Source organism: Ricinus communis, chromosome 7 (genome assembly GCF_019578655.1).
Source record: "Ricinus communis isolate WT05 ecotype wild-type chromosome 7, ASM1957865v1, whole genome shotgun sequence".
NCBI classification, from domain to species: Eukaryota; Viridiplantae; Streptophyta; class Magnoliopsida; order Malpighiales; family Euphorbiaceae; genus Ricinus; species Ricinus communis.
In genome coordinates this window covers 14,346,706-14,372,376 of record NC_063262.1, presented here as the reverse complement: position 1 = coordinate 14,372,376, position 25,671 = coordinate 14,346,706, and the positions used below count along the sequence as shown (strand labels likewise).

The following is a 25,671-nucleotide window of genomic DNA, read 5'->3' as shown; positions in this document are numbered from 1 at the left end:
ATTTGGTGCTAATAGGGTTGAATTGTTGATTTCAAATCGTAGAAAATAATCAAAGTATGCAAGCACAAGGATCTTAAAACAAGATTGAGGAATTTGTAAGAGAGTTAGGGTTACAGAAATTACCAAAAAAGTGGTCAAGGGAAGGGCTGTAGTAGAATTGCTAGCACACAACGCAGTCGAAGAAGATGACCTTTAGGATTGGAGTTTCCTGATGAGAATCTAGGGGCAATTAAGATTCAAAAATGGAGGTTGTATATCAATGGAGCAGTGAATGCAAAAGGCGCAAGGTTAGGGGTAGTCTTGATCATACTAGAATACGAGATGCTGCCGATGGCCAAGAGGTTGGACTTTAAGGTAACAAACAACATGGTAGAGTATGAAGCATGTCTATATGGGTTAGAAGGGCTATGATGGCAGGAGCAAAGCAGCTGATGGTCTTTGGGGTCTCTATGCTGGTAATCTAATAAGCTGCTAAAGAATGGGATGTGAAGGAAGAGAGGTTGAAACCATATGTCAATTACGTCAAGAATTGGGTTTGCAATTTCTTTTACTGTTCGTTCATACACTAGCCTAGAGATAAGAACCAGATGGAGGATTCATGGGCCATTCTCTTATCTATGTAGGATAATCCCAAGTAACTCCTGATGAAACTGTTCATAACCGTAAAATTTAGAGTACCTTGTTATAATAGGGAATGGATTATGTATATCCAAATGGGCCCATAAGAGAAACCTTGGTTTTATGATTTTTAGAAATTTGTAGAAGATAGAGAATATCCATAAAAGGCAACTGCAAGGGACAAGTATGCGCTAGGGTTCAATCTATGAGCTATATTACAAAAGAATGGCTTCGGGTGCCCACTGAGGTGTCTAACTAAGAAGGAAGCACTGACAATAATGGGGGAAGTGCATAAAGGGGTTTATGGGCCTTATAGGAATGTCATAGTGCTGACTAGGAAAATCATGTATCAAGGCTATTATTGGTTTACGATGGAAAAGGATTGCATAGCCTTAGTAAGAAGATGTCATGAGTGTCAATTGTACAACAATGTAATCATCTGCCTCTGAATGAACTTCATAATTGGACGTCTCTATGGCCTTTCATAGCTTGGAGAATTGATATTATCTGAGAGATAAAGCCTCTATTGAATAGACATAGGTTCATAGTCGTGGCAATAGAGTATTTCTCTAAATAGGTTGAGGCTGAGTCGTTTAGCACCATAGGGGCAAAGCAGATGGCCAGGTTTACAAAAAGGAATCTGATTTGCAGGTACGGGGTCCCGCACCATGCTGTGACAAATAATGGGTAAATTTCATGTGTGAAACAACATATCTACTTGAAGAATACAAGATTGAGCATCATAGGTCTTCTTCCCACAAGCCTTAAGCTAATGGAGCAGTCGAAGCAGCCAACAAAAAGCTAAAGAACAAACTCTTGAAGATGATGTGAAACTACAAGGATTGGTAATTTTGGCTACCTTTTGCACTTGGAGATACCAAACTATTGAACGAACATCGACAGGGCAAACATCATACTCCATAGTTTATGGGACTAAAGTGGTTCTATCAATTAAGCTAGATTTGAAGTCTCTGAGGGTTATGCTAGAAGCTGATATACAAGAGTATCAGTAGGTCGAGTAGAGGTACAAGCAGTTATCTTTGATCAATGAAAAGAGGATGAAGACTCTATGTCACATGTAGTTATATCACAAAAGAGTAGCCAAGGCATTCAACAAGAGGGTAAAGTTGGGAAAGATCAGAGCTGGTGATTTGGTGTTGAAACATAAGAGGCTTACAACATTTAATACTAGAGGGAAGTTAAAGCCTAATTAGGAGGGCCCATAATTAATAAAGAAGAATATGCCTAAGGGTGCTGCTAAGATTTTAGATCTGGAAGGGAATGAGTTATCTAAGTACATCAACCTGGATTGTCTCAAGAAATAGTATGTTTCATAAAAAAAAGATGAAAAAAGAAGAGAATAGGAAATGAGGAAAATAAGTAATAGTAAAAAAGTGCATGATAATCAGAAACCTAAAGAGGCTGGTCAAGCAAAAATTAAGACAATAAAGGAAGAAAGTATTCAGCTTGAAAATTTGAAAGGACTGGCTAATAACTAGAGTTGTGTCATGAGAAATAAAATATATCCATTTGGGCCTTTACTAAATGAATAAAAGAATGTTTATCAAATTTCCATATGAATGCTTATTACTTTATGCAATGCTAAAAGAAAAAAAATCTAAGCAAAATCTACAAGATCTAATTATAGAAACATGTTTCACTTTCTTCTCTTTGCACTTGCATTATTATACTCAACAACTAGCTCTCTGGACCTCTTATCCCTTGCAAATCTAGGTGCAATGGTAATGTGAAGCAGAACCCAAGCCTTGACGTTATCGTCTATGGTCAGGTCACCTTTAGCATCGATATTGCGCTCTATGGTATGGTAGGGCTACAACCTTTTAGTCTTGTCAAAGAAATCTTGACTAAATGGGAAGCCTTCAAAGTCATTAGGGTATTCCAGAATTAGTTACTTATTCCCATACTGATGGCAGAGCGTAGAGGGTTTATAGAAAGTAAATGCTCAGAGCCTAGGGAAGGGGACACAGCCCCCATATATTAGAAGTGTGACATGCTGAATCTTCCACAAAGGGCAGTGTGAGCATCTGACTATTTCATGGGTTTCTATTGTTGGTCTGGGGTACGCTCTTCGTACTAGGCCTATTTCAAAATGAGCCGTTTGCTCGAGGGCCCTAAGGGATTATGAAATGACCTTAAGACCATTCAGAGAAGGAGTCACCACTCGATGAGATCGGGATAGTTCAAGAATGAGGATGACTTTGTACCTATCACGGAGAGCTTAAGTTCCCCCCCTAAAAAAAAGAATTAGAGATTCCAGGTTTGGAAACTCAAGTACGAATAGGGAAGGTTCTTTGAAAGCACCCCTATTTTTCTAGGAGGTGAAGCCTAGCCTCTACTAGAATAGATGAGCCTTTGCCGATCCTAATAAAATTATCTTAGCCTAGGTTTACCCTATATTAATTTTATTCATCAACCTTTTTATTTTTCTTAGCATGTGAGGTGAGCAACCAAGAATTTAGCCTAAGGCGAGGGTACTTTGGTACCTCAACTAATCCTAGATGGGAGGCTGATTGGCTAATTATATAGTTACAATCTAAGGCAGTGGACCTATCGATGCAGACTAGCACTAATGGCGAGTATCAAGGTCGTATTCTCGGGAAAGGGTGAGCCTAGAACTACTCTAGCGTCTTATGTTATCTAACCTGAAATAATAGTGACGAAGTTACTATTCTATGACTAGATGTAAGCTAAATGATTAGCTAAATGTCAAGCAATCTGTAAAGGTTTAGTAAAACAAACAAGGAAAGAAAGAAAACCCAATGGAGACCTAAGCTAGTTGGATTTTAGTGAAGGTATAAATTAGATTGATTACCAATTGTGATTACCCGTGAGTGGATTCTAAATTGAATTCGAGTTCCCTCTCAAGAACACCGAATTCCTAAACCTAAGAACCTAAATAATGGAATCTCTTCCTACGATTGATTTTAGGTTAGCCTTAAGGTTAATCCACTACTATTAAGAGTTATTAATTCTTAATCTGGCTAGTTAATTATCCTTATCTCTAAGTGATCATTAACCAGTTCTTGCTATTCAAATCTCCAACTACTAAATGAATTTCTCAATTACAGAAAGCAATTTGAACAACACAATTCACAATATCTCATAAATAATGTGATATCTTATTAATACTAAGAGCAAGAAGAATACAAGCATTGATAATCAAAATCTCATAAACATTAAGTGCAATCCAACAAACAAAGGAACCCCAATGGGTTCAACAGCTCTAGCTACTCATGCTAACGAATAACACAAAATAAGGAAATACAGATGAGAAAATTGGAAACATGTACACCCTTCTTCTTCAAGTCAGATGAACAGTCTTAAATCTCCAAATATGAATAATGAACCTCGAATTGCCTTTTGAATGCCTCCAAATCCACTCTTGATCTTCAATGTGATGCTTGAACCACTAGAATATGTCCTTCAATATGCGAAATGGTCTCCCAAAGTCGAATGTCGAAGTCTGAAAAGAGGTGGCTCGCGCGCGTATATGAGATCTAAAGTTAGAAAACCGAACCCCCACAAAAGAAATCGAATTTGCCTATATAAATGTCTCAGCACGGCCATGGTCAATCCCATGCTGGTCAGCACGGGCGGAGTTTAGGCCGTGCTGGACCTTCGAGTCCTGAAATTCATCCTCTTGCTCCCTGATCGTGCCTTCGCTGATGCTGAGCCACCACGGGCCGTGATGGAGACCGTGGTGGCCTTAGAAACTGTTCCAACAGGCCATATTTGGGGATTAAATGTCAATGGTTCAGCACGGCTATAGTCCAGGCCGTGCTCAACCCTGAAATGCTAGCCTTTGTTCAATTTTGATGGATTTTGGTTTGTATTTGCACGTGTCGCCCTCAAATACTGATAATGTCCATCAATGATCACCTGAAACATGAAAGGAACCAAAACACAGGTGATTCTAGCATAAAAAAGGTAACTATGGACAAAAATATAAGTAATTGGACATATAAACATGTGTAACACAATGCATATCAAATCACCCCACACTTAAGCTTTTGCTTGTCCTTAAGCAATCAATTACTCAATACATATATAAGCAACAATCACCCCTCAAAATCCATGCTAAGGTTCACAACTTAACCTTATTCAACATATAAAGAATGGAACTCAAGTAGCTAAACAAATCATATACCTTCAAGGAAGAACTATAATAATACCATCTCGAAGTACAACTTATATAACAACTCAGTATTAAAGACTAGGAACCATTGCCTCATAGGGATCTCTCAAATCACTCACAGTGTTTACAGGTAAACAAAAAGATTCCCTCAATTCAGCTGCATAAAACTTGTTTACCCTAAGCTTGCTCATAAACCCCATCTTCACTACTGCGAATAAATGAATATTAAAATCAAAAGGGTCTTTACAAGGGTTGAAATATGGCTAAGGTAAAGGTAAGAATATTTTGATAGAAGTGTAAAGTATACTAAAAAATCATGTAATTATTTAGAATTAATGCTTCAGGAGCTGAATACCAAATCAACAAAAGTACTCACTAAGCCTTATTTGAAGTAGAGGGTGCTCAAAGAATTGAATCCAAAAGATAAAAGAGCTAAGAAAGAAGCATAATAAACACTTAATTAAATTTTTCTCTTTTTTTTTTTATATATGCCACAGCAGCTTACACGGGGGCTGCATGGTTAATGACACAAAAAAAGAGAATAGTTATACAATTTGGATTGAAAGGAGCATCAAGGAATGATTAAAAGGACTAAGTGAATTTATAACAGAATTAGGCAATATAATTCCATAAAAGAAGAAGCATATCACATAATTATTCAACATACAGGGTGAAAGAAAAGATAAATGTAAAGAATGGTATAAATGTAGTGTATAGGTGTAAATCATGAAGAAAAGATTAAGGCTCAAAACTGACTGATTAATGGAAACAAAGGGTAGGCTTTTGGCTAAATGTGGTGAATCCTAAGTTACTCAAATCATTTAATGGTATTCAAAAATTCATATAACCTCAACAAGCATTATAGAGCAAGTTCTAGAAACAAAATTAAGTACAGCGCACACTCAAACAAGAAAAATCATAAGCATAATTGTAATGGATGCTCAAATTTTGGTTCAAAAACTCACGTTTGAAGTGGCTACTTGGTTCCTAAACTTATTAATTGAATCATCACTTAAATGGTATAAGAAATTGACATAATCAAAGTTCAAAGATAAAGGCTAGAAGTTTGCAAAGAACTCAAGTAGCACTAGTTTAACACGGCCAAATTGACATATTGAACAAATTGAAATTGCTTTCTAAGAACAAAAATCGAGAGGGATAATCAATTACAAGTATGTGAATTAAATCATTAATTACAAAAGAACAAACTAAGCTTAAGCGACATGAAGAACATAGGTCCTAACATCCTAACAATATACAACACCAGTGATAGCAATTTCAGACACATCCAAATGTCATAGGAAAGAGAAGAGAACATACGGTTTACCCACACCCACCCCACGCTTGAAGAACACATTATCCTCAATGTAAAATGAAGTGGGTACCCCGCATGGGATGTACAAATAAATAAAGCAAAATCAATAATATCTAGGTACATGACATGTATGAAAAATAAAGTAGATTAACGCAGAAAATAAAAAGAAGATCTAGGGGGACTGCCCTGATCATCCGCCAAGGCTGGTGGAGTGGAAATTCGGTGGGTCCTCAGTATGAGCTGAAAATGAAAAATAGAAATATAGTATAAACAGAAAATAAAAATTAAATAAAATATGAAAACCAAAACTAAAAAAATGTTCCAAAACTAAATAAAAGTTGGGGTGCCTCCCAAAAGCGCTTCTTTTTGTTTCTCGAGTCATTTAGCTGGACTCAGTGATAACTCCCTGCATGTGCGGGTTTGACATATGTTGCAACTAAACTGCCAAGTTATGGATCCTTAGAATGTCAGCAATCCTCCAAGCAACCACTTTTAGGTACTTCCTTCTAGAGGGCAGTGTCATTTCCCTCACCTCGGGTATTAAGTCTACTGCTAGAATGGCAGGCAGCCTGTTATCCTCATCCATTAAGCTCTTTCAAATTGAGAACCAGCGGTTCCTAAAGTGATGGCCTCGACTTCTGCACACCTATCCTGTCAATCACAGTAAACTCATCAGTATTGTTGCTTGGCTCGTTTGTTAACAGAAACTCAAGCTGCTCTAACACGTCCTCATTTAACAGTTCATGCTTATATCCCCTTGGCAAAGTGACTTGTAGAGGGTCTTCAACTAATACTTCCTGCAACTGTGTCTCAATAGCATCATCAAATACATTAACATACACAACATTATTATGATCTAAAGATTGGCTTATGGAATTATACAAGTCAAAGGTGATAGTCTCATCCCCTACCCTAAGTTTTAACTTTCCATCAAAAACATCTATCATTGCCCTAGATGTTGCAAGAAAAGGTCTACCTAGAATTAAGGGTACATTATTATCACCGTCCATGTCTAAGATCATAAATCCACAGGAAATATAAATTTATTTACTTTTACAAGCACATTCTCTACAACAAACCTAGGATACTTAACAAATCTATCAGCTAATTGTATACTCATCCTAGTGGGTTTAGTCTCTCCCAACCTCAAACTTTACAAACAGGTTGTACGGCATTACATTAATGCTAGCCCCTAAATCAGCTCAAGCATCATTAACAGGTAAGTTACCTATAACATAAGGAATAGTAAAATTCCCTGGATCATATCACTTTTCCGGTAACTTGTTCTGAAAAATTGTTGAACATTCCTCATTTAGCATCACGCACGCCAAGTCCTCAAACTTCCTTTTGTTGCTAAGAATCTCCTTTAAGAACTTCGCATACCTAGGCATCTGCGAAATAAGTTCAACAAAAGGTAAGTTTATATGTAGTTATTTAAAAATATCCAGAAATTTACCAAACTGCTGCTCGACTTGCGCCTGCTTTAATCTAGCAGGGTACGAAACTTTGGGCTAGTATTCCCTCAGTGGAATCTCCTTTGCCTCTTCCTTCTCTAGTTCCTTCGCCTTGGTAGCTTCAACCTCCCTACTTGAATCTACCTGCGTATCAGCATTATTGTTAGAAATAGATGAAGGACTAGGAACATACTTACCTGATCGCAACATGATTGCGTTCACATGCTCCCTCGGACTGGACTCTGTAGTGCTAGACAGAGTCTTTGGCTACCTCTCAGCCAATATCTTAGAAATCTGACCTATTTGAGTCTCTAAATTCTGAATGGAGGCCTGCTGATTCCTAAGTGCACTATCCGTCTACTGGAACCTGTTATTAGTAAAGGACATAAACTTCATCACCAACTCCTCAAGATTGGGCTTCTTCTCCTGAGATGGAGGTAGTTGGGATGGACCAGCTGCTGCTGAGGCTGTTGCTGATGCAATCTCTGAAAGCCTGGTGGTCCCTAGGCGTTGTTATTACTCCAACTGAAGTTGGGATGATTGCGCCAACCTGGATTGTATGTATTGATGTATGGATTGTTCTATCTAGGTGCATTACCCATATAGTCTACCTGTTCATGGTCAGCATAAACAATAGAGGATGGAGAAGGAGAAGTGGAAGGTGAAGCAAACATACCTCCTGCATTACAGTTTGCACCGTAGTGCGGGCCACCACAGAACTCGCAGCTTATCTATGCTCCATGAACCGGCATCTAGAGTTGGTCTATTTTCTTGGTCAAAAGCTCCACCTGAGCTGTGAAGGCTGCTGCGGAATCTAGTTGGTTAACCACTCCCTGCTTGATTGGCCGAATCCTAGAGGATTGCCACTGGTAGTTGTTCATGGCCATCTCCTCTATCAGATTTTACGCCTGCTCCGGCGTCTTATTGTTCAGAGCCCCACCTGCTGCAACATCTACCATCTGCCTGGTACCGAGGTTCAATCCGCTATAGATAGTCTAAACTTGCATCCATACTGTAATCCGTGATGTGGATAACATCGAAGCAAATCCTTGTACCTCTCCCAGGCATCATACATACTCTCGTCATCGAACTGCACAAAAGAAGATATGTCATTTCTCAATTTAGCAGTTTTAGCAGGAGGATAGTATTTATACAAAAATTTCTCAGCCAAAGAACTCAATGTTGTAATAGTGTTGGCTGGGAGTGACTGCAACCACCTCTTCGCGCGATCCCTCAGAGAAAAAGGAGATAGTCTCAACCGAATGGCATCATCAGTCGTTCCATTTATCTTGAAGGTATCACAAATCTCCAAGAAGTTGGCTATGTAGCATTTGGGTCCTTGCTCTGCAGTCCCCCAAATTGCACACTGTTCTGGATCATTTGTATCACGTTCGGCTTTATCTCAAAGTTATTGGCTGCCACAGGTGGTCGCACTATACTTGTCCGTGTCCCTACAGAGAGGGTCTAGCAAACTCGTACATTGTCCTATTTTCATCCACAGCCTGGTTGTTGTTGTTGTCTCCTGTCTCTGCTAGTTTATTCACAAGGGCTTCAATCTCTATCCGCACTTCCTCTTCTTCTTGCATACACTTCCTCAAAGAAAGATGGAGGGATCGCTCTGGTTCAGCAAGAGGGTCTATAGTGGTAGGATTAGAGCTCCTGGTCATACACTACCTAAAATCGAGAGGCAGAAACCAAAGAACACATAAATGAATATAAGAATAAAGAATCAAAAGACAGAAAACAAAAATGGCTAGAGTAAACACAAACACAAATCCACTATAGTTCACACAAATGTCCCTGGCAACGGCGCCAAAAACTTGATAGGCTAATTATGTAGCTACAATATAAGGCAGTGAACCTATCGATGCAGACTTAGCACTAATGGCGAGTATCAAGGTCGTATTCTCGGGAAAGGGTGAGCCTAGAACTACTTCAGCGTCTTATGTTATCTAACCTTAAATAATAGTGACGAAGTTACTATTCTATGGCTAGATGCAAGCTAAATGATTAGCTAAATGTCAAGCAATCTGCAAAGGTTTAGTGAAACAAACAAGGAAAGAACATTGATTTTAGGTTAGCCTTAACATTAATACACTACTATTAAGAGTTATTAATTCTTAATCCGGTTAGTTAATTACCCTTATCTCTAAGTGACCATTAACCAGTTCTTGCTATTCAAATGCCCAACTATTAAATAAATTTCTCAATTACAGAAAGCAATCTGAACAACATAATTCACAATGTCTCATGAATAATGTGATATTTTATTAATACTAAGAGCAAGAAGAATACAAGCATTGATAATCAAAATCTCATAAACATTAAGTGCAATTTAACAAACAAAGGAACCACAATGGCTTCAACAGCTCTAGGTACTCATGCTAACGAATAACACAAAATAAGGAACAAATACAAAAGAGAAAATTGGAAACATGTACATCTTTGTTCTTCAAGTTAGATGAACAGTCTTAAATCTCCAAATATGAATAATGAACCTCGAATTGCCTCTTGAATTCCTCGAAATCCACTCTTCATCTTCAATGTGATGCTTGAACCATTGGAATCCGTCCTTCAATATGCGAAATGGTCTCCCAAAGTCGAATGTCGAAGTCTGAAAAGAGGTGGTTCGTGCGTGTATATGAGAGCTAAAGTCAGAAAACCGAACCCCCACAAAAGAAATCAAATTTGCCTATATAAATGTCTCAACACGGTTATGGTCAATCTCGTGCTGGTCAGCATGGGCGGAGTCCAGGCCGTGCTGGACCTCCGAGCCCCGAAATTCATCCTTTGCTCCCTGATCGTGCCCTCACCGGTGCTAAGCCACCATGGGCCGTGATGGAGACCGTGGTGTCCTTGAAAATCGTATCAAAAGGCCATATTTGAGGATTAAATGTCAATGGTTCAGCATGGCCAGAGTCTAAGCTGTGCTCAACCCTGAAATGCTAGCCTTTGTTCAATTTTGATGGATTCTGGTCCGTATTCGCACATATTGCCCTCAAATACTGATATTGTCCATCAATGATCACCTGAAACATGAAAGGAACCAAAACACAGGTGGTTCTGGCATAAAACAAGATAACTATGCACAAAAATAGAAGTAATTGGGCATATAAACATGTGTAACACAATGCATATCAAAGGCACATTGGTGCCTTTAGTAATCTTAATCGGCAGGTACTTTGGTGCCTTAGGTTTTATCTTGGCGTGCCATGTCACCCATGTTATTTTCAATTTTTATTATGCTAATCTAGGTAACAGATTCATTTTAGCCTTAGCATTTGAGGTGAAAGCATGCAAGATGTAGGGGGCTTACTTTGGTAAGCTTCCATTTTATTATCGTTACATGTGGGGTGATCACATCATTTACTAAGTACAATCTTATCCTTTATTTACAGATAAGGTGACCTAAGCATAAAATTAAACATATATAGAAAGGAATTAGAGAGATTGGGGCGCTTAGGGGAAATTATTACAAACCACGGCCTTTTAGGCCTCGAAACAATTAAATAAAGAGCTATAAATAATAATAAAATTTATAATTATAAAACGGAGAATAATGATGCATAAGGCTATTAAGGTTGAACCCATGCAAACATGGGCTAAACCCGCATGGGTTCAAGCTTCCAGAAGCCTAAAAGTGCAAAAATAACTGTGTTTTATACTAACAATTTAAACTCAAAGGGACTGGGTTGAACCTGTGCGGGTATAAGGTTAAGCCTGCGTGTGTTCACCTTACAAAGAGGAGAGCAAATGGGTCTTGCACCCCCTAATTTCAAAAATGGAAAATTTTAAAACGAAATATGCACTGAATATCAAATAAAATTAGATTGGGCCCTCAAGTGATGGATTTGAGTGCAAAATCAAAAATATGCTTTGGAATAAAAATATGTAAAAATTTTAAAATTATCTTTTTGTGGGTGACTAGAGTTGGGTTGATCATTTTGTCTTTGGAGGAGGAGTGTAGAGAGAAAGGTTTTTTATATGTAGAGAGAGAAATGTTTTAGTATGTACAGAGAGAGAAATGTTTTAGTATGTACAGAGAGAGAGGTTTTGGTGTATAAGGTGTGTGTAGAGAGAGGTGAGGAGATTACAGAGAGAGAGTGGGGTATAGATATGTAGGATGTCCCTTGAAAATGAAGGTGAAGGGGGGTTTATATAGGTTTTGCTTGAGCTTGATAGGCTATTTATGCAGCTACAATCTAAGGCAGTGAACCTATCAATGTAGTCTAGCACTAATGGCGAGTATCAAGGTCGTATCCCTCGGGAAAGTGAAAGCCCAGAGTTACTACTTTGTTCTCTGTTATATTAGCCTAAAATGAATGATGAGTAATTTCTAGATTTCCTAATAACTACAAGCTGAGTTCTAAGTGAGATGCAGGAATGAATGGATAAATGAAACAATCAAGACAAGAAAGAAAACCCAAAGAGAACCTAGACTAGTTGGCAATCAAACAAAAGATAACAGATTGATGAGTCCAATTATGCTACCCGTGGATGAATTCTTAATTGAATTCGGTTTCCCTCTCGAGATAACCGAATTCCTAAACTCAAGAACTTAAAGTTGGAATCTCTTCTTAACGATTGATTCTTAAATTAGCATTAAGCTTTAATCCGCTTCTATTAAGCTTTGTTAATTCTTAATCCGGCTAGTCAATTGTCCTTATCTCTAAGTGATTATTAACCAGTCCTTGCTATTCAAAATTCTAATTGCCAAATGGACTTCTCAATCACATAAAGCAATCTAAGCACCATATTTCACAACGTCTCATGAATAATGCATTATCTTATTAATACTGAAAGCAAGAAGGATACAAAACTAAACTCAAGAAATCTAATAATTTAATACTAAGCCAACATAGCTACACATGTTCATGTTTAAAACAACTAGGAAATCAATTACAATGAAAGAATAACGAAAATGAAACATGTACGCCATTTTCTCTCGAATTGGATGAACAGCTCCAAATCTGAATCTGCACTACGATTGATCTCCCCAATTGCCTCTCGATTTGCTCCACTACTGTTTTGCACTCGGAACCTTGCAATTCCGGGGTTCTCACTCTCTGCAACTCTCTCCCGAACTCAGTACTCTACAAAGACTGAACCAGCCGCCAAATCTTTCCCTTCCTTCCTTGCTTGCCCTAGCTCAAGAAATCACTTTCCTTATATACTTGTCCTAGCACGACCATGGTCATGGCCGTGGTGGTCAGCACGGTTGGAGTCCATGCCATGCTGAACCTTCGGATCTCGCAAGTTAGGTTTTCTTCTTGGCCGTGCCCCAGCCGGTGCTGACCACCACGAGCCGTGCTGGAGGCCGTGATAGCCTCAGAAACCGTGCCAAAACACCACATTTGAGGATCAAAGGCTAATGAGTTGAGCACGGCCAGAGTCCAGGCCGTGCTGATTAGCATGGCCTTAACCTAGGGCATGCTCAATGTTTCACATGCGAGCCCTCATCCAATTTTGATGAATTCCCGTCCGTTTTTGCATGTATTGATCTAAAATTGCTCAAACACTGATGATGGATCTATAAATTCTCCTGAAATGCAAAAGAACACAAAACACAGGTGATCTTGGAATAAAAGCACAATAATTGCTAAGAAAATACACAATGATATGCAAGAAAATATGTGTAAAACTATGCACATTAGAGCTCGTGCTAGCTCAGCCTTCAGCGTGTGGTAGCTCAGCCAGAGTGTGCGCGGTAGCTTAGCCTGAGCACGCGCAAGCTTTAAAAAGTGTGGTCTTTTGGGTCTTAGGGCTTTAAGGGCAATCCTCGAGGCGGTTTCTATAGGTTTGACACACGTTATTTATTTAAGAGCATTCCATCAACTAAAATGAAGCATCATTGGGCCTATAAAAATTTTGACTTGAAAAATTTGGTGATAACTATTTACCCCCTGTTTTGGAGGAAGAATGCTTGGAAAAAAAATGATTTATGTATTGAAAATTTTGAAAATCATTTGTGGAAAGCATGATTTCGATCAAAGCAAGAATTTAGGAGTAGTGTTATGTAATGTGTACCTTTATTATTGTGACACATTAGTGCGGTACCATTGTCTTGGTTGTGTGTCGATGCAATACCATCATCTTCTTAAGGGTGCCTTAGGTGCAATGCAAAGGTCTTTTGAGGGTGCCTCGGGTGCAATGCCAAAGTGTTTTGAGGGTGCTTAGGGCGTGATTCCCAGGTATTTTACTGAGGGTGCCTCAGGCACGATGCCCAGGTCTTTATTTAGGTGTCTAAGGCAACGCCTAGGTCTTTTATTAAGGTGCCTCAGGCGCGATGCCAATGTCTTTTTGAGAGCGCTTGGGTCACGATGCCCAAGTCTTTTATTAAGGGTGCCTAGGGCACGATACCTAGGTCTTTTGAGGTGCCTGGGATGTGATGCCCTAGTCTTTTATTGAGGGTGCCTGGGGAGCAATGGCTAGGTTTTTTTGAGGGTGCCTGGGGCACGATGCCCAAGTTTTTTAAGGAGTGCCTTAAGCGTGATACTGAGGTGTTTTGAGTGTGCCTGGGGTGCGATGCCTAGGTCTTTATTGAGGGTTCTTGGGGAGCGATGCCTAGGTCTTTTTAGGGTGATTGGTGTCAAGGAGGCCAACAAGTTTTGCATTGTACCTGAAAAGGACAATAGCTTGTGGTTAGTATTCTATATTGAATGGGGGTGAAAGAATCATACTTAGGATGCTTATTTAGGCAGTGTTTTTTATTATCTCGGTCGAAGCCTGTGTGCGAGCCACAAGGATTGTTAAACGATCCAACTTGGTATCCTATGTCGACAGGTTTATTCATGTATGCATGGGTTTATGCATGATATGCTTGCATTGCGGTAGGAGGGAAGACACCGTCATGTAGAGGCCACGAGGAGTTTTAGGAGTATGCTCTGGAATGCTTGATATAGACTTGATCTTCTACCTTCTGTCTTTGTCACAGCTTCACGAGACTTCAATTAGATTTTCACTACTTCCAATGGCTTTGGACGTCGGTACTCTAGTAATTTAAGCGTACTGACGTGGTATCCTATGTCGACAGGTTTATTCATGTAGGCTAGGTTTAGATTTTTGAAAGAAACACACAAATGATCAAAAATAGTGTAACACCCCCATCACATGCTAACCAATAAACATTAGCCAGGAAGCATACAAGCGTCGTAGAATATATACTACAGGTAGATAGGTCAATATGTAGGTTGTTAAGAATCCAGACACAAGGTTATTAACATATAAACATATGATTATACTTAAACATCATTTAACAAGTATTACAAACATCTTCTTATGCCTTATAAGGCATACTTCCATATATATCACATAACTGCATACAAAAATGCATCAGGAGGAGACTTCACAAAACTGGCCCAACTTGACAGAACTGCTAAAAGCTAGACTTCGCATACAACCAACAGATGCACTACTATTTACAAACCTGAAAAGAAACATTTTGGAGAGGGGTGAGCCTCTAGCTCAGTAAATAAATAATCAACATAATCTATATCATATACACTTAATACAATTTCCACCCAATCACATAACTTTCCATGATATTCATAGTTTAGGTATAAAGTCATACCATTCTACTCAATTCATTACAACCATCATAAAAGAAATACAATTCAACAATTATGGTTAGTTCTCACGGCTTGTGGATCCCCTTTAATGTGCTGCTCCGCCTCATCCTCACATATCACACACGTAAGCTACTCCGCCTCATCTCACATTATACACTTTTATAGCCTCTCTAGGCTTTAGCCTCCCAAGGCTTTATATATATATATTTTTTTTCACAGGGGAATCCACCATTCACATGCACATATGCACTTAACATCACAATTCAATCATTTCACTTATATCATATTTCAGCAATAACAATTGTTCCACTCAACACCAATCATTTCCATCTCAGTCATTCAAACATAAACAATATTAAGCAAACGCAACCATTTGCGGAACATTTGATTAAATATATGAACATAGCAAATATTAACTATTTACTTACTCAAAATATACTTATTCCTTTAGCATATAAGAACCTCCTTTCTCCACAACTTCCTTTCCAAGCCTTTGAGTACCTGTCAACATATTCATCAATTCACATTTCATGCATATTACAAATATTCATGTAAATGCGAGTTCTAATGCATTACAAGATCATCCCCTCTCTAATTCATAGGTCTAAGTCTTCCTCTAAGACTCTCAATTACTGTTTTAATATCATATAAACATTTCCCATCTAGTTAAATACCAATTTAACTCAAATTAACATCAATAAATTGCATAAAACTAATCTCCAACATTTCTGTTTTCTAGACAGAATTTAGTACCAAGGTATATTTATTGCTGGGAAAAATTGGCTTAATAAAAAAATCTCATATTAAATAGACATATCCATTTATATGTCTAGTTTCATCTCCAAGAAAAATTACTCAATTTCGACTTCTATAGATTTAATTATTTTCAAATTACTGAGCAAGGGTCATACAGCTAGTTGTACCCGAGCAGCAATCTGTTTGCTCAATTTAAGCAACCAAAACGGCAAAAATAGCAAAATCACAAAACTACAAAGTTATAAGGACTCTTTAAAATTTCCATAGACACCAATTAAGCTTAATTTGGACTTATATAACCCATGTTATGCCTAAAATACAGAACATCAAGGTTGCTGGAATTTTGACAGTTTTCTATCTTAACATACTTAAATTTAAATCAAGCTTAATCTTTATGCAATCATTCAATACTCTACTAATTCATGATAATCAGACCTTTAATTAATCAATGAGAGCATCAAATGAAGTTTTTCCAATTTGTAATCAAGAACCCTAATGACAAATTAATAACACTCAAGTAACAACTTACCAATTTCAGCTTTTGGGTTGCTAATATGCTTAAATCCTTTAGCTTTAGCTTGGCTCCTTCAATAGTTGGCAAAATCCTATCTTAATTTTAAGTTTTTCTAGGTATTCCACTCCTCTCTCTTATTCAAAATTTTGTGTTTTTGGCCATGCACGAATTTTAGAGAAATGAAGAGGTAAAATGAGCTTACTCATGGTTCCAATTTCCAATATTCCTCTCTTAATGCCACTACCTACTAAACTATTTTTATCACCCTAAATTAATTCTTACTAACCATATATAGGTACTAACTTTTAATTGTATCTTTTAAGTCCAATCTATTTACCCAACCTTCAACTATTGGTTCAATTAAGTCTTAAGGCTTAATACACATAACCCAAGTACTTAATCAACTTATCTAAATTAATAATCTAATATCATGCTTCTTATTCTCTACTTATAATTAATATATATATGTTCTCATAAAATAAAAATATCATTGATATACCATCATATACCCAATGATTAAATGTAAATGCACATAACATGGATGATGAGAAAATGCAGGCGTTACAAATAGAATTGCCAAAGTTGTAATTTTATTAATATTTCAAATGAATGTACATTTTACATGAATGAGATAAAAACTCAAAGTAAACTCAAAGTAAACGTTTTGAGAGGTTGTTTTTAGCTAATTTTCTAGGATTTTAGAATAACTACACATCCTTAAAAAGGGCTTAAGATAATCACAAAGAGAGAATTGCAACATGTACAAATTTAAAATGAAAGAAACAAGATTATGATAACGATGAAGGATAAAGATAAAACGAAATAAAAGAATTATAACAACATTATGAAATAAACACATTTATAGATACACATTAAAATGATATAAAATATATTTAAACATCATTGATTTAATCTAAATGCTAAAAATGCATCCTAACATGACAAAGATTGGATCTAAATATACATATTAATTTAATTATAAATTTAGACTAAATGCAATTCAAATGAGATCCATTAAACTAAATGGATATTTACATATTTTAATTCAAACCTAAATACATATTTAGCTATATGGCATGTATGCAAACCTATAGCATATTAAATTATATGACATGTTGAAGGGACAATTTACGAATGAATGGCATACTAACTTGCTAAAGGAAATCAAAGAAAGGAAAAACATTCTAAATATGCCAAATTACATATTAAAAGGCAAATGAACATAAAAATAAATGAATACTTTATTTAAAAAAAATAAATTACAAGCTTAGGATTATATTATGTATCTTTCTAGGCGGAACAAAAGGAATTATACCTTTGACCTAGCCACCACTTTTACAAATTCAAAAGAAATAAAAAGAATGTGATGATAACCTCCAAAGTTATACTTTAAATAAGCTAGGTGTTTTGTTGCACAAAATTCAAAAATTATTAGAAAGTGCATATCATACTCTTTTTAAATTCACAAAATATAAGTTTAGTAGACTTACACGAGAAAAGAAAATTTTAACTAAAATACCATTAAGCTTGATTTGCTCTTGAAAATCATCGAATTGCTCATGCTCAAATGATACGACTACGCTTCAGAGATTTTGTCGTTTAACCCTCCTAAGGCTACCTTTTGTAGCCTAGAAATCCGTGTAAGGCTTGACACATTGCCATGTAGATAATACACATTTTTCTCAAAAACTAAAGTTTGGGCCATGAAATGGCTTACAAAACCACAAGGGTGTTATGCGGTTTCATAAACCTACTTTGTGATTGCTTTGTGCAATTGAATGGACTGCGTAACATAGCACGCTAGCCATGTACAGGCCTTGTAGTTTTGCATAGTGCCATGTGGCCAAGCCTTGCATTTGGCCATCGGTTTTTCATTTTGTGAATTGTCAGGTCCATTTTTGACGTCTAATCTCTACTCAAAATGAACATTTCTGAGCTATTCCAAGTGGGTATAAAAGCTACGTGTTCACAGATGCCCCTCACCATTAGCATTTGTACCAAATGTGCATGTGGTGATGGTGAACACAAATAACCATACAAAATGGTCTATGTTATTTTTAACCTATCCCATATCTGCCTGAATTTTTACCCAAATATACTTAGATCCGATATTTTTCTAGTGTTTTTCATTTTTAGTAAAACTAATGCTACACGGTCATTCTATGTCCATTTTAGATGTATGAGTAATAAAAAAATAACTAAAATACATATACCAATGAAACTTATGGTGCATGATTCTTAGGTCTGATGCTTTCGGAATGCCGATTTTTGGGTTTGACGAGGCCTAGGACCCCTTTTTCCTTATCTACTTAGAACTAAGAATCACTGGAAAAGCTACCGCCCTCCAAAGGAAAATACAGATCCAAGCAATCGGCTACAAGATCATGAGACCCACATCTGTCAGACCTTCAGCATTCAATTTCTTTTCTTTTCTTTTCCTGTAAGAACTTAAATATAATTATTTTCTATTTCTTTACAATATAAGAAGATGATAGTTTACTGATAAAAAAATTACTAATGGCAATTAAGCGCCATTAATTACCGATGAAATAACAACCATCTAAAAGCTTATAAGTTTAGTGATAAAAATTTACCAACATACAACTTATGTTGGTAATTTTAGTACCAAAATTTAGCTATGACAATACTTACAGATTATAGACAATTTACCAACTACCCTTTAGCAAAAGGTTTACCAAACCATCAGTAAGTAATGATGCAAATTTGGCACCATTAATTACTAACACTAATGGGTTCTTTAGCAACGATTATGCAATCGCTAATTTAACCACAAAATAATTTTTCAGTAAATAACTTATTGAAGCTGAACTTTAGCTAATAGATTCACTAACGGATTAAACCGTTAGTAAATTGGCTTAGTTGAAACTCATTGATTCATTTAAGCAATCTACTGATGGATTATGCCATCGGTAAGCTGCTTAAACGAAATGCATTGTTTCCATCGTCTCTTACATTTGAGGAGTTAACCCTAACTTCTCAATTGCAAGAGAAGCAGCCCCTCTCCTCACCCTTCCCCTATCTCTCGCCTCTCTCCTCATCCCTCCCCTCTCCCTCTCCCCTCGCCCCACCTTTCTCACGTCTGTCTTTTCCTCTCTGCCACCGGTGCTCAAGTAAGTTTTTTTCTCATTTTTTCAGTTTTGCGTTTTTCTTTAATTTTTATTGCTACTCCAGTCGGCCTCCATTACATGAACAAGTGTTGTCCCTCCACTACCGTGGTCGGTATCGTTCTTCAAAAGAGCTAAGTTTCTTTTTTCTTTATTTTTTTGTTTTCTATTTTTTGTATTAATTTTTAATATATGTTAATTAGGTTATTTAGTTATTGAAATTAGTTTTAGTTTATTTTTAATTAATTTAATAAATAGTAAATTAAATAAATGAAATAGTTGAAAAAATATTTAACTAAATAATTAGTGTCACGACCCGATCTGTGGGCCTATGACTGGCACTAGGGAATGGGTAGGCGTAAGGCCACCGAATCCCGTAGTAAGCCTGGCACTCATTAACTTAATTAAATCTCATCTGATATTACTGATGTTACAATTTATCTTAACTATTAAATTCTACATATTTAATTCGGTCTGCCAATAGAATTAGGCAAGACCGAAACTACATAAATTTATAACTAATAAGTCTATTATTTCTACTACAGAGAATCTAAGATTTTACAAGTCAAACATACCAAATCAATTATATCACCCGATGATGAAGGAGTCGGTTTGCTAGATAAGAGCCGCGGGAAGATTAACAATCACAGATCTGAAAAACAGTAAAATTGAGATTGTCAGTCTCGAGAGTGAGTTAAAATCATATATCCAAAAATAATTATAAACACTTCAATAACACATTTATTTAATTGAAAGAAATATTAAGTCATGCAAAAATAAACGTGTCATGCCATGCTTAAATAAAAATAACATTCACCTACTACGGGACGGAGTACCTCAGGAGAACCCTAAACCCAACACTAAACATCTCGACTCTCTCTCATTCTAACAGAACTGGCGCCTAGAGAGCGAAGCTCGACCAGGGTTCTTAAATCCAGTTCAGTCACTTAATTATCACTAACACTCTTAGCCGTTCGGCTCTCTTACTCCAATAAAACTTATGCCCAAAGATCGAAGCTCGACCAGGGTCCTTAACTCCAGTTTGGTCACTTAGGTTTCCAAATAAGCCAGTGCCCAGAGAGCAGTGCTCGACCAGGGCAATTCCTAATTTACCCTTTTAAAATTTACAAACCTTTACCCCTTTATTTTCTGTCTCTGATTCATACCGATGCATCTCATCGATAGCAAGTATCACAGTCGTCCCATCCCGAGTCAACACGAAACAACAAAATCATAATGCAGAAAATGAAACTTATATAAATAGCAATTAAAATAACTGGTTAAAATATTAAATCATGTAATCAAAATTATTTCGTAAAGTCTCAGCATAACACATGTAAACGGACATATGACTTTAACTCACAGCTTTGACGACCTCCTAGCTCTGCTCCGATGCCTCGGGTGGAGCGAGCCGAACTGACAGATTACCTAATCACGAAAAATAATTAATCAATAACATTGAAACATTTAACAATTAACCCTAGGTCTAGATTCCTAGGACTGACTGTATAAAAATCTCGACTCGGGTAAATTCTACCGAAAATTCGGCAGAACCTCCCCTAAAATACGGACATTTACCCCCCGTAAAACGGGTCCAGGACCTACCAAAAAATACTTCAAATATTCAACAATTTATTTTAGTGGGAGTCGGGTCTCCAAGACTTTACTATTTTTCCCGACTCCGCTACACATCATAAAACACTACCTAAGGCAGGCAGTCTGACAAATAATTATTTTAACACACAATATCTCTAATGCTCAACACAATTCAATAAACATATAATTTACCAAAGAATTCTAAAATCAACGGGCCAGAGAAAATACCGAGACGCTTGATCACTCGGTCGACTCGCCTCCAGCCGCCGGAGTCCGATCAACGATCCGAACGCACCAACGGACTCGAAATGACACGCTGATGACGATCCCCACTTCCGATCTTCCGATTTGACCCCCGATCATCCAGAGGGATGTATGGACGATCTCGACGGTCGATTTTTGAACGGAGTTCGATCGCCACGAAACCCGGTGCCATTGGGAAGCTTGAGCTGATGAGAGTTCGGATATGCCCTCCGATCGGCCAAAGCTTGCGGGAAAAGCCAGAAAATGCCGGCTGCCCCTAACTTTTCACCTCGCCGAATCTTGCAATTCTGGCAGCCTCAAGGGGTGGCGATGGTCGGAAAAGAAAGCCTCAGAGGTGCTGATAATTTTGAGCTCAGAATCGCCGGCAACGACTGCCGGAAACACCATGAACGGCTGCAAGGAGGCTGCATCTCCCATTTCACGCTTGCCGACGCCGTTCACTGCCACCGTCGCCGCTAGCTTCCTCGCTGATGCCAGCAGCACCTTCGGCCGGCTTCGCGTCGCCTCCGAAGCCCGCCACCACCGGCTGGACGCACCGCCGCTCTCCTTCCCTTCTCCTCCTCCTTCTTCCTCGATCCCCCTCTTTTCTTCTTTTCTTTTCTTTCTTCTCTACATCGACAATGGGTCCCTGAACGTTTCTTCTTTACCATTTAGTCCCTCAACTTATTTAATTACTAACAATTTCGTCTTGTAAAAATTCCAATTAACCATTAAACTTTTCTTTAGCTTTTCAATGAAGCCCCTAACAATTTAATTTGGGCCAAATTAGAATTATTGAAAATATACAATTACATAATCACCCTTACTTTTAAATGTAAAATTATAAAAAAGCCCTTGCCGACATATTTAATTACAAAAATACCAAACATACAAATTTCCATTAAAACCCCATATTAATAAAATTATACTTTTAATCCTTATTCCAAATTAAATTTCTAATTTAATCCTAACATAAAATGTATTTAATTAATCAATTTGCTAAATAGTTTCCAATTAAAATTTAATATCATTAGTTATTTAAAATGCCCCTTTTCTCCAATAATTCTTTATAAGATATCCTTTACAAATCCTTCCCTAACTCTCAAATATAGAATTTTATTTATATATATTCATTTGGGGAAAAATTTGAATAACCAAAAATATAATTTATTTCTCATAGAACTTACTTAATTAATTTCTTATAAATCAAACTAATTGGATATAAAAAATAACTCCTTTATTTGTCTAGCATTAAAATTTCTATTTAGATCATTCCAATTTAAACCAAATACAAATAAGGTAAAATTAATTTTAAATAAAAAACTCATTTATTAATTATTATTAACATTATCATTATTAAAGGAAAATTCTGGGTATTACAATTAGTTAATTTATAGTTGATTATTTTAGTTTGTTTAATTCAATAGTTAGTAAATCAAAAATCTGTTTTGTTTAATTTAATAAGTAATAAATTTTTTTTTACAAATAGTTAGTAAATTAAATAGTATAGAAAAATATTTAACTAAAATAGTTATTTAATTTAACAATTAATTATTTTAGTTTAGAAAAATGTTTTATTTAATATAATAGGCAGTAAATCGGATAAATAGTAAATTAAATAAATTAAATAGTCAGAGAAATTGAATAACCAAATGATTAGTTAATTATTTTAGTTTGCTTTTGTAATACCCTAGTATAATAAATAAATAAATAATATTAAAAAAAGAGAAAAGAAAGAACTTTTCTTTTTCTTTGCCTCCCCCCCTTTTTTTTTCTTATTCTTCTTCTTCCTTTTTTATTTCCCTCCACCCACATTGCCTCCCACCTCCAACTGCCGCCGTCGTCGCCTCCTTCCTTTCCTTCCCTTACCACGCCGTTCTCCTCTTTCTTTCCTCTCCTTCGTCGCTGCCAACGTCAACATAGGAAGGAGGAGCTGTCGCCCTCTCCTTGCAAAGCCGACCCTAGAAACAAGCTCCTCACTATGAGAACCCCCAAGCTAAGCTTCCCCCGTCGTTTTCCGTCGCTGGCAATCTCGGTGAAGCCTCACCGGAGCAACGCCTTTCCAGCCTCGATCCGGTGGCTTCTGGCGAGTTTCCAGCTAAAACTCTTATGTTTTCAGACTCCTTGTAACTCAAGCTTTGCGTAGGCGCTTCGAGATTTGAATTCCGATACCGTTGGCAATTTTGGCCAAAACCTTGGTGTTTTCCGGACGCATAGAATTTTGAATTTTGGCTCGGTATAAATTTTATTTGGACCTTAAAAATTATATTATAATTTTAGAAAATATTATTACTATTAATTATCAATTATACATAATTTAATTTAATTAGATTTAATTAATTGTGACTTAAATATAAATATTACACTTAATTGGTATGATTAATTATTGCGTTGTTTTGTGGTAGATGTGGTGTGTTGTGGATTCAAAAAAAATTATGTAGTTTTGGTAGCCCGACTCTCGTTAATTAATTGCAGAATATTTGAAGTGTTTCTAGCAGGTTCTGGACCCGTTATACGGGGGGTAAATGTCCATATTTTAGAGGAGGTTTTACCGAATTTTCGGTAGAATTTCTGAGTCTGAATTTTTTTAGGCAGTCTAATCTAGGAGTCTAGACCTAGAAAAAATAAAAAATATCTTATTAACTGAGTATTTTCGTGAATAGATAATCCACCCATCTAGCCAGCTCTATCCGAAGCATAGGAGCAGATTGTAGAGCGCTACAAAACTGTGAGTTAAAGTTATATAATTAACTGTAACTTTATCATGTCTAAATCAAATGCGATGTTAATTGATTAATAATAATAATTATTATTATTATCGTTATTATGAGTAATTTCATTTGATTGATAATTATCACGAATATTATTAGCATTATTATTAGTAAATTTATTTTTGTTATTGTCGATATCACATTTCATGTTATTTTAATGCTTTTATTATTATTGCACATAAATTTGCATGTTTGCTATACCCGAGACTACTAAATTTTAATACTCAATATGTTATTGAATAAATTGTGTTTGCTTATGATTATACTATTTCTAACTATTATATATGTTATAATTGTGACATTGGGATGAGGCGACAGTAGAACATGCCACCTTATGGGTTGCATCAGGACCGCGTGCGCACTGGTAATAATCAAAGACAGGTAGTAAATGTTATTTTTGGGTTTTGTCCTAGTCGAGTATAACTCTCTAGGCGCCGGCTTATTAGGGAATTAAGTGTCCAAGCTGGATTTAAGGACCTTGGTTGAGCTTCGCTCTCTGGGCACCAGACCTATTGGAATAGAGAGCCGAAAGGCTACTAGTATTGGGATTAGGGTTCTCCTGAAGCACTCGTCCCATAAGTATTTCAATTGTAATTTTCTAAATTATGGCGTGACACGTGTTTTATTATAATATGACATATTATTCCGATTTAATGAATATATATTGAGGAGACTGTAATTGGTATAGGATTATATGATCTTAACTCACTCTCGAGGCTGACAGTCTCAATTTTAATTTTTCAGGTGACAGTTAGGTTCTCTGCCGTCCTGCATTTGACATCTAGACCCTTCACAGTAGTATACCTGATATAATATATTTGTTATGGTCTGTAACAAATTATGGAATATTATTAATGTCCAAATAGAGACTTGTGAATGGCATGTTAGACTGGTTTATAGTATGTTTATATAGGCATATTTGAAATGTTGACTAGTCAGGCTTACTACGGGTCTTGGTGGCCTTAAGCCTACCCATTTCCTAGTACCGGTCACGGGCCCATAAATCAGGTCGTGACAAAGTTGGTATCAGAGCTTAGGTTTAGATATCCTTTGACCTAGGTTAGCTTTCTTAACTACTGCAGAGTTAGGGTTGAGTTTGTCCTTGCAAGTTTCATTGATTCTAGTATATGTGCTATACGTTAGAAAGTCTGTTGTGTTTGATATCTTGTTGTTTATTTTCAACCCTTGTTGTGCTAAGGACTCAAGCGGCTGCAGCAGCAGCAACGACCCAAGAGGCTCAGGATGAGGTTCCCACTCAGTCAGCCCCACCAGCCCCAGCCTGTGATACTAGGAGGCGAGGTAGGCCTCGAGCGGCAGCCCAACTGATCAGGGTGAGGCTCAGGAGGCACACGGTACTGGTGGAGTCCTAATAGAAGCATTCCTAACCGGTATGACTGGGATACAAATGGCTTTAGAGCAGTTGTTTGTTTTTCAATAGCAGTAGGCTACCTAGGGTTCAGTGAGCCATGGTAGTGGGTCTGGTATTAGGAATCTAGACGAGGTTCCCATGTCTGAGCAGACTAAGTTGAGACCTATAAAGTTTGATAGGACATTT

The 25,671-nt window shown here is 37.0% G+C and overlaps 1 non-coding gene across 1 annotated transcript; it reads left to right on the top strand.

The window, feature by feature from the left end:
• The first annotated feature begins 8,559 nt into the window (after window positions 1–8,559).
• On the top strand, window positions 8,560–8,666 carry LOC112535773. Its single transcript, XR_003079852.1, has one exon. It is a non-coding gene; the product is annotated as a small nucleolar RNA R71 (small nucleolar RNA).
• The last annotated feature ends 17,005 nt before the right edge of the window (window positions 8,667–25,671 follow it).